This window comes from Rhinopithecus bieti, unplaced genomic scaffold (genome assembly GCF_001698545.2).
Source record: "Rhinopithecus bieti isolate Rb0 unplaced genomic scaffold, ASM169854v2 scaffold_34943, whole genome shotgun sequence".
NCBI classification, from domain to species: Eukaryota; Metazoa; Chordata; class Mammalia; order Primates; family Cercopithecidae; genus Rhinopithecus; species Rhinopithecus bieti.
The window spans coordinates 379,231-387,513 of record NW_016815584.1 but is presented as its reverse complement, the minus strand read 5'-3'; positions in this window follow the sequence as shown (position 1 = coordinate 387,513).

Here is an 8,283-nt window from a genome sequence, read left to right as displayed (position 1 = left end):
GCCATCTTTGTGCTGATAACCGGAATTTTTATCTATAGCCCTAACTTCTCTGAGCTGTAGTTTTGTATATTCTTCTGTGGCCTACTTAACATCTCTACTTGGATTTCTAATGAGCATCCAAAATTTAAAAGAAATCTAAAACAAAACTTTTAATTGCATGGTATCCCAAAGCGATACCTCCATTTTCCTCCCCATTTTTGTAACAGCATTACCATTCATCCAGCTACTAAACAAGACATTCTGAATTCATCCTTATCTTCTCTCTCGTATCCCACATTCAGCCATTCATCAGCAAATACAAATGGCTCTGCACTTAAAATATATTCTGAACCTCACCACTTCTCAGACAAAATCAAAGGCACCATTATCTCTTTTTACTACTGCAACAGCTTCTTATCTATTTCTCTATTTCAACTCTTGCCTTCCTCTCATAGCCTGCTCTCCATTCAGCAATCTGACTCATTCTTCAGAATGAATCACATACCTGTTTGTGCTCAAAAGTAATCACTTCCCTCTATCCTTTCTTGTTCACTAAACTCTAACCACACTGACTTCCTTGTGTTTCTTGAGCACACTAAACATCCTCTTCTCCCATGGCCTTTGGACTAGCTATTCCATTTGTCTGGAATGCTTTTCCACCTTATAGTACCTGATTCTCTGCTTCATTTTCTTCAGGTCTCTGATGGAATACCACCTCTTGAGAGAGGACTTCTTTGAGAGAGGTTGCCAAAAAGAACACTCCAAATCTAATTTTGCTGTCAATGACCTCCAGCCAATCACCATTAGAAGCAAACCTGTAGTCAAAGTAAGTTGGGTTTGTTGACTCCTTGTAATGAGGGAGACCACAGAAGTTTCAGTAAGTAAGAGGATTTTAGAAAGAACATATAGGATTTGGGTTTTTGTTAGGTGATAATGGGAAGGGTTCAAGGAAGCAGGCTTTTCTTTCAAATGACTGTTGTTAGGAAGTAAGAGTAATTCTATAGTTGGATATCTTGATAATTCTCCTCTAGAAGACAGTAAGAATGGAGAAAATGAAACATTTTAATGGGTTAAAAAAGCAACAATCACTCATATAACCAGAATAGGGGAATATTTGGTAATTTTTATGGTTTGGACATAGTCTTCTTTTTGTCTGTGTTAAGACATAAATATGGAATAGTCTTGTTTTTGAATATGGAATAGTCTTGCTCCACTATGGTACTGAGTAGTCTTGTCAGATATTGGTGTTTTGAGAAGCTGTTTAATAGGAGATCATCGTGTCTTAACTATAAGTACTGGACTAGCTCCTAGCCACACCAAGGCCTATGTGATAGTGCCAGGCCATTTTCTAGTTATCAGGGGTAGCTTTTCTCTTTCATAGTCCTCCCTTTTGGCTGAATGCAGACTGGGTCAGGTCACAAGGCCTTAATCTATAACATTCATAGAGTGTTTTCATCATTGTCAAAATTATGTTGGTTAGGAGGTTGTCTAGAGAATGTTGTCTGTACTTGGACTAGGATTGGTCTCTCCTGCTCTTTTTGTTGCAGAACAAATTATTGAATCCTTTGACATGATAATAAATTGGAGGTAGCATTTAATAATATGGAAAGTGTACATTAGCTGTATTAACTGCAGTGCAGGCAATTACCAGTAACAATTGTTATTAGCTCTTTTTTTTTAAAAATTACACTTTAAGTTCTGGGATACAGGTGCAGAATGTGCAGGTTTGTTACATAGGTATACACGTGCCATGGTGATTCGCTGCACCCATCAATCCGTCATCTACATTAGGTATTTCTCCTAATGCTGTCCCTCCCCTAACCTCCCACCCCCTGACAGGCTCCGGTGTGTGATGTTCCCTTCCCTGTGTCCATGTGTTCTCATTGTTCAACTCCCACTTATAAGTGAGAACATGCAGTGTTGGTTTCTGTTCCTGTGTTAGTCTGCTGAGAATGATGGTTTCCAGCTTCATCCATGTCCCTGCAAAGGACATGAACTCATCCTTTTTTTATGGCTGCATAGTATTCCATGGTGTATATATACCATGGTTTCCTTATCCAGTTTATTACTGATGAGCATTTGGCTTGGTTCTAAGTCTTTGTTATTGTGAACAGTGCTGCAATAAACATATGTGTACATGTGTCTTTTTAGTAGAATGATTTCTAATCCTTTGCATATATACCCAGTAATGGGATTGCTGGGTCAAATGATATTTCTGGTTCTAGATCCTTGAGGAATTGCCACACCATCTTCCACAATGGTTGAACTAATTTACATTCCCACCAACAGTATAAAAGTGTTTCTGTTTCTCCACATCATCTCCAGCATCTGTTGTTTCCTAACTTTTTAATGGTTGCCATTATAACTGGCATGAAATGGTATCTCATTGTGGTTTTGATTTGCATTTCTCTAATGACCAGTGATGATGAGGTTTTTTTCATATGTTTCTTGGCTGCATAAATGTCTTCTTTTGAGAAGTATCTGTTCATATCCTTTGCCCGCTTTTTGATGGGGTTGTTCGTTGGTTTTTTTCCCGTAAATTTGTTGAAGTTCTTTGTAGATTTATTAGCCTTTTGTCAGATGGATAGAATGCAAAGATTTTCTCCCATTCTGTAGGTTCCCTGTTGACTCCGATGATAGTTTTTTAGCTGTGCAGAAGCTCCTTAATTAGATCCCATTTGTCAATTTTGGCTTTTGTTGCCATTGCTTTTGGTGTTTTAGTCATGAAGTCTTTGCCCATGCCTATGTCCTCAATGATATTGCCTAGGTTGTCTTCTAGGGTTTTATGGTTTTAGGTCTTACGTTTAAGTCTTTAATCCATCTTGAGTTAATTTTTGTATAGGGTGTAAGGAAGGAGTCCAGTTTCACTTTTTTGCACATGGCTAGCCAGTTTTCCCAGCACCATTTATTAAATAGGGAATCCTTTCCCCATTGCTTGCTTTTGTCAGGTTTGTCAAAGATCAGACAGTTGTAGATGCGTGGTGTTATTTCTGAAGCCTCTGTTCTGTTCCATTAGTCTATGTATCTGTTTTGTATCTGTTTTGGTGCCAGTACCATGCTGTTTTGGTTACTGTAGTCTTGTAGTATAGTTTGAAGTCAGGTAGCATGATGCCTCTAGCTTTATTCTTTTCACTTAGGATTGTCTTGGCTATAGGGGTTCTTTTTTTTGGTTCCATATGAAATTTAAACTAGTTTCTTCTAATTCTATGAAGAAAGCCAATGGTAGCTTGATGGGGATAGCATTGAATCTATAAATTACTTTGGGCAGTATGACCTTTTTCAGGATATTGATTCTTCCTATCCATAAGCATGAAATGTTTTTCCATTTGTTTGTGTCCTCTCTTATTTCCTTGAGCAGTGGTTTGTAGTTCTCCTTGCAAAGGCCCTTCACATCCCTTGTAAGTTGTGTTCCTAGGTATTTCATTCTCTTTGTAGCAGTTGTGAATGGGAGTTCACTCATGATTTGGCTCTCTATTATTGGTGTATAGGAATGCTTGTGATTTTTGCACATTGATTTTGTATCCAGAGACTTTGCTGAAGTTGCTCATCAGCTTAAGGAGATTTTGGGCTGAGACAGTGGGGTTTTCTAAATATACAGTCATGTCATCTGCAAACAGAGACAATTTGACTTCCTCCCTTCCTATTTGAATACTCTTTATTTATTTCTCTTGCCTGATTTCCCTGGCCAGAACTTCCAATACTATGTTGAATAGGAGTGGTGAGAGAGGGCATCCTTGTCTTTTGCTGGTTTTCAAAGGGAATGCTTCCAGTTTTTGCCCATTCAGTATGATATTGGCTATGGGTTTATCATAAACAGCTCTTATTATTTTGAGATATGTTCAATCGATACCTAGTTTATTGAGTTTTTAGCATGAAGGGTTGTTGAATTTTATCAAAGGCCTTTTTCTGCATCTATTGAGATAATCATGTGGTTTTTGTCACTGGTTCTGTTTATGTGATGGATTATGTTTATTGATTTGCATATGTTGAACCAGCCTTGCATCCAGATTGCAAATAATCTAGATTTTCTAGATTACTTGAGTAGAGGTGTTTATAGTATTCTCTGATGGTAGTTTGTATTTCTGTGGGATCAGTGGTGATATCCCCTTTATCATTTTTTATTGTGTCTATTTAATTCTTCTCTCTTTTCTTCTTTATTAGTCTGGCTAGCAGTCTATTTGTTGACTTTTCCAAAAACAAAAACAAAACAAAACAAAAAAAACGCAGCTCATTGATTTTTTGAAGGGTTTTCCGTGTCTCTATCTCCTTCAGTTCTGCTCTGATCTTAGTTATTTCTTGTCTTCTTCTAGCTTTCGAATTTGTTTGCTCTTGCCTCAGCAATGGCAGACGCCCCTCCCCTCACCAAGCTCCAGTCTCCCAGGTCGACTTCAGACTGCTGTGCTGGCAGAGAGAATTTCAAGCCTGTGAATCTTAGCTTGCTGGGTTCCGTGGGGGTGGGATCTGCCGAGCTAGACCACTTGGCTCCCTGGCTTCAGTCCCCCTTTCCAGGGGAGTGAACAGTTCTGTCTCACTGGAGTTCCAGGCGTCACTGGGGTATGAAAAAAAAACTCCTGCAGCTAGCTTAGTGTCTGCCCAAATGGCTGCCCAGTTTTGTCCTTGCAAGACAGGGCTCTTGAGGTGTAGGCACCTGAGGAGAATCTCCTGGTCTGCGGGTTGTGAAGACCATGGGAAAAGCCTAGTATCTGGGCCGGAATGCACTCTTCCTCACTGCGTGGTCCCTCACAGCTTCCTTTGGCTAGGGGAGGGAGTTTCCCAACCCCTTGAGCTTCCTGGGAGAGATGACATACCCCATCCTGCTTCAGCTTGCCCTCTGTGGGCTGCCCCCATTGTCTAACCAGTCCCAAGGAGATAAGCCGGGTACCTCAGCTGGAAATGCAGAAATAACTCGCCTTCTGCGCTGATCTGGCTGGGAGCTGTTCCTATTCGGCCATCTTGCCAGACACCCTGACACACACCTGCAACCCCTGGCGGGATGCTGGAGCTGATGCTGGGAGGACTGTGCTTCACTCTGCTCTTGTTCCTGCTTCATGTCTCCCAGGAAACTACCAGTTATTAGTTCTTATAACAAATCCTGAAGACAGGAGCTTACATGGTCAAACTCAGGCAATAAAATATAACCTAAAATTTGGCTGATCTTTTCTAGAGGACCAAGTGACTCTTTCTTTTGCCTTAGTCACAGACTATTTTAATTGATCTGCAATAGTTTTACTAGTGCATCAAGAAATTTTTGCTATAGCATAAAGTTTCTCTGTGTAGTGAATAGGAAATTAAGAGTTACATGCTAATTCTTGAAAACTCTGGCTAATGAATGTAAATTGAAAATGCTTTTTGGGATTCCAGAGCAAAGTTGCATTTTCATAAACAGTAGTGACTTAGAGGGACACATTTTATTGAGAATATAAATGTTGTCGAACTTAATAGGAGAGAGACAATCATTGGTCCGATCTTAAGGTTAGGAAGATTTTTAAAATCGAAGTTAAACAGTTCCTGCAAAGTAGCAATGTCTCTAAAGAGAACAAACTGAATGAGTATTGAAGCAAAGATAGCCCCAATATCAGTTTCCATTTTTGATAGTTGGGTTTCGTTGTTAGGATTATAATGATCTTAGAGGCAGTATATGGTGTCAAAATCCAATTTTTTTTTTTTTTTTTTTTGAGACAGAGTTTTGCTCTTTTTGTCCAGGCTGGAGTGCAATGGCATGATATCGGCTCCCCACAACCGCCGCCTCCCGGGTTCAAGTGATTCCCCTGCCTCACCCTTCCGAGTAGCTGGGATTACAGGCATGCACCACCATGCCCGGCTAATTTTGTATTTTTAGTAGAGATGGAGTTTCTCCATGTTGGTCAGGCTGGTCTCGAAATTCTGACCTCAGGTGATTGCCTGCCTTGGCCTCCCAAAGTGCTGGGATTACAGGAGTGAGCCACCATGCCCAGCCCAAAATCCAATTTTTATAAGACTGAAATTCTGGATTAATTATATGATAAAAGTAAGTACCAGAGCAGATATGTATAGTGAAAATTACTTTCTGGAATATTTAAAGGAATTTAAACATATAATATTTGTGGGGAGGGGGGAAGAGGGAGGGATGGCATTAGGAGGTATACCTAATGTAAATGATGAGTTAATGGGTGCAGCACACCAACATGGCACATGTATACATATGTAACAAACCTGCACGTTGTGCACATGTACCCTAGAGCTTAAAGTATAATAATAATAAAAAAGTGCATATTTTATATGTAATTTAATATTTTAATAATTAAAATTAAATGAATAATTGGACATTAAATATTCTGGAATATTTAAATTCCAAATTTCTATACAGCAGTGTATAGTTTATCAATAGAAAAGAAAGGCAATTTGAATATACAATATACAATTACATTTTCGTTAGCAGGATTAAATGGGGCATTACAAATCTGGCAGTCAGTTGAAACAGAATAGTAGCTATGGTCTAAGAAAGACACATCTGAAAATTTTTTTTTTCCCTAAGTGGTAGAAGACCAAAGGGTGTCAAAATCAGCAGGATGAAGATAGGGAAGATTATCTTGATGCATCTTTTAGTTAGGTAATAAAGGAGGTTAGATTAGTGGCAGATCAAAAGGAAACAAAGAGGGCTGAGAAATCAGAAAATTAATCTTGTTTTGTGGTCTTGGGTGAAAGCTATCCACTTCTGCAGTCATCAGCTTGTGGAGAATTTTTAAGAATCCTTAACTCGGGGTCTTCCAAGTGAATGGATTTCCAGGCTTGGTAAGAAATGGATGTGTCTTTTTAGTTAGAAAGCATAACTCCCATTATTGGGTATATACACACCCAAAGAAAAATAAATAATTCTACCAAAGGATACCTGCACTTGCATGTTTATTGCAGCATATTCAAGATAGCAAAGACATGGAATCAACCTAGGTGTCCAACAATTTTGGTCTGGATAGAGAAAAGTGGTACATATATATGATGGAATACTACATAGCCATAAAATAGCATAAAATTATATCGTTTGCAGCAACAAAGGGTGTAGATGGAGACCATTATTTTAAGCGAATTAACACAGAAACAAAAAACCAAATACTGTATGTTCTCACTTATAAGTGGGAGCTAAACCTTGAGTACACACAGAAGATAAGGACAACTAATACTGGGGAATCCAAAAGTCGGGAGGGAGGAAAGAAAACTACCTATTGGATACTATGTTCACTGTCGGAATGATGACATCAATAGAAGCCCAAACCCCAGCATCATGGAATATACCCTTGTAATAAACCTGCACATGTGCCCCTGAATCTAAAATAAAAATAAAAAGTAAAAAAGCATGACTCCAACAATCAACGCCTTGATGTTTTACTGTTGTGTCAGTTGTTAATAATCCCTGCCAAGGTTCTTTTCACTGGGGCTCAAGGGCAGTTTCTCTCTGATGTATTTTCTAGAAGACTAGATCTCCCTATTTCAGATCAGACAGTGGGTGTTTTGAAAATATGGTCTGAACCTGTTAGTGTTAAAGCTGGAAGCATCGTATGTGTCTCATGTGATATTTGGTCACATTAACCTGTAGTAGGGTATAATCTAGGTTTAGAAGTAAAATTTTCAAATGAACTGGATAGCCTATTAGTAGCTCATAAGGAGATAACCTGTGGGTCCCAGAGATGGTAGATCTCATTATCATTATCATCAAGGCTAATAGAAGTCTGGGTATTTTTGAGAGCTATGCTAATTTTAGTTTTAGAATTTCATTAGTTCTTTTTACTTTTCTTGATGTTTGTAGATGGTAAAGATAGTGAAGTCTTAAGTAAAAGATACAGGTTTACAGAGTTATTTGGTAATAGTAAAAGTGAAATATATGCCCCTATTACTAGAAAGATAAGTTGAAATTTCCCATATTAGAGAAAAAGAAATTAAACATTCTGGTCACAACTGGGCCATAGCTCTTTGTCAAGGACAAGCATCAATTCATCCCAAGAGTAAATAATAACCAGAACATATTTATAGTCCACTGCCGAGGCATTTATATAAAATCCATTTGGAGGTGATCGAAGTGTTCTTGAGTCTTTGGTTCCTGTCAATATCCTACTTTTGCAATCCTCCCAGAATGATCTCATCAGAAGGTAGGGCATGTATAGAAAACGTTTTTGGCAATATTCCTAAAATTATTCCACTATGTTGGTTAAATAGTGTTGTCAATGCATCTTTATTATTTTGGATAATATTGTGAAGTATTTTTGTTAAATGCACTTTTATTATGGCTATATCCTTAGGTAACATCATTGTCTAAAAGTTTATTAATTCTCC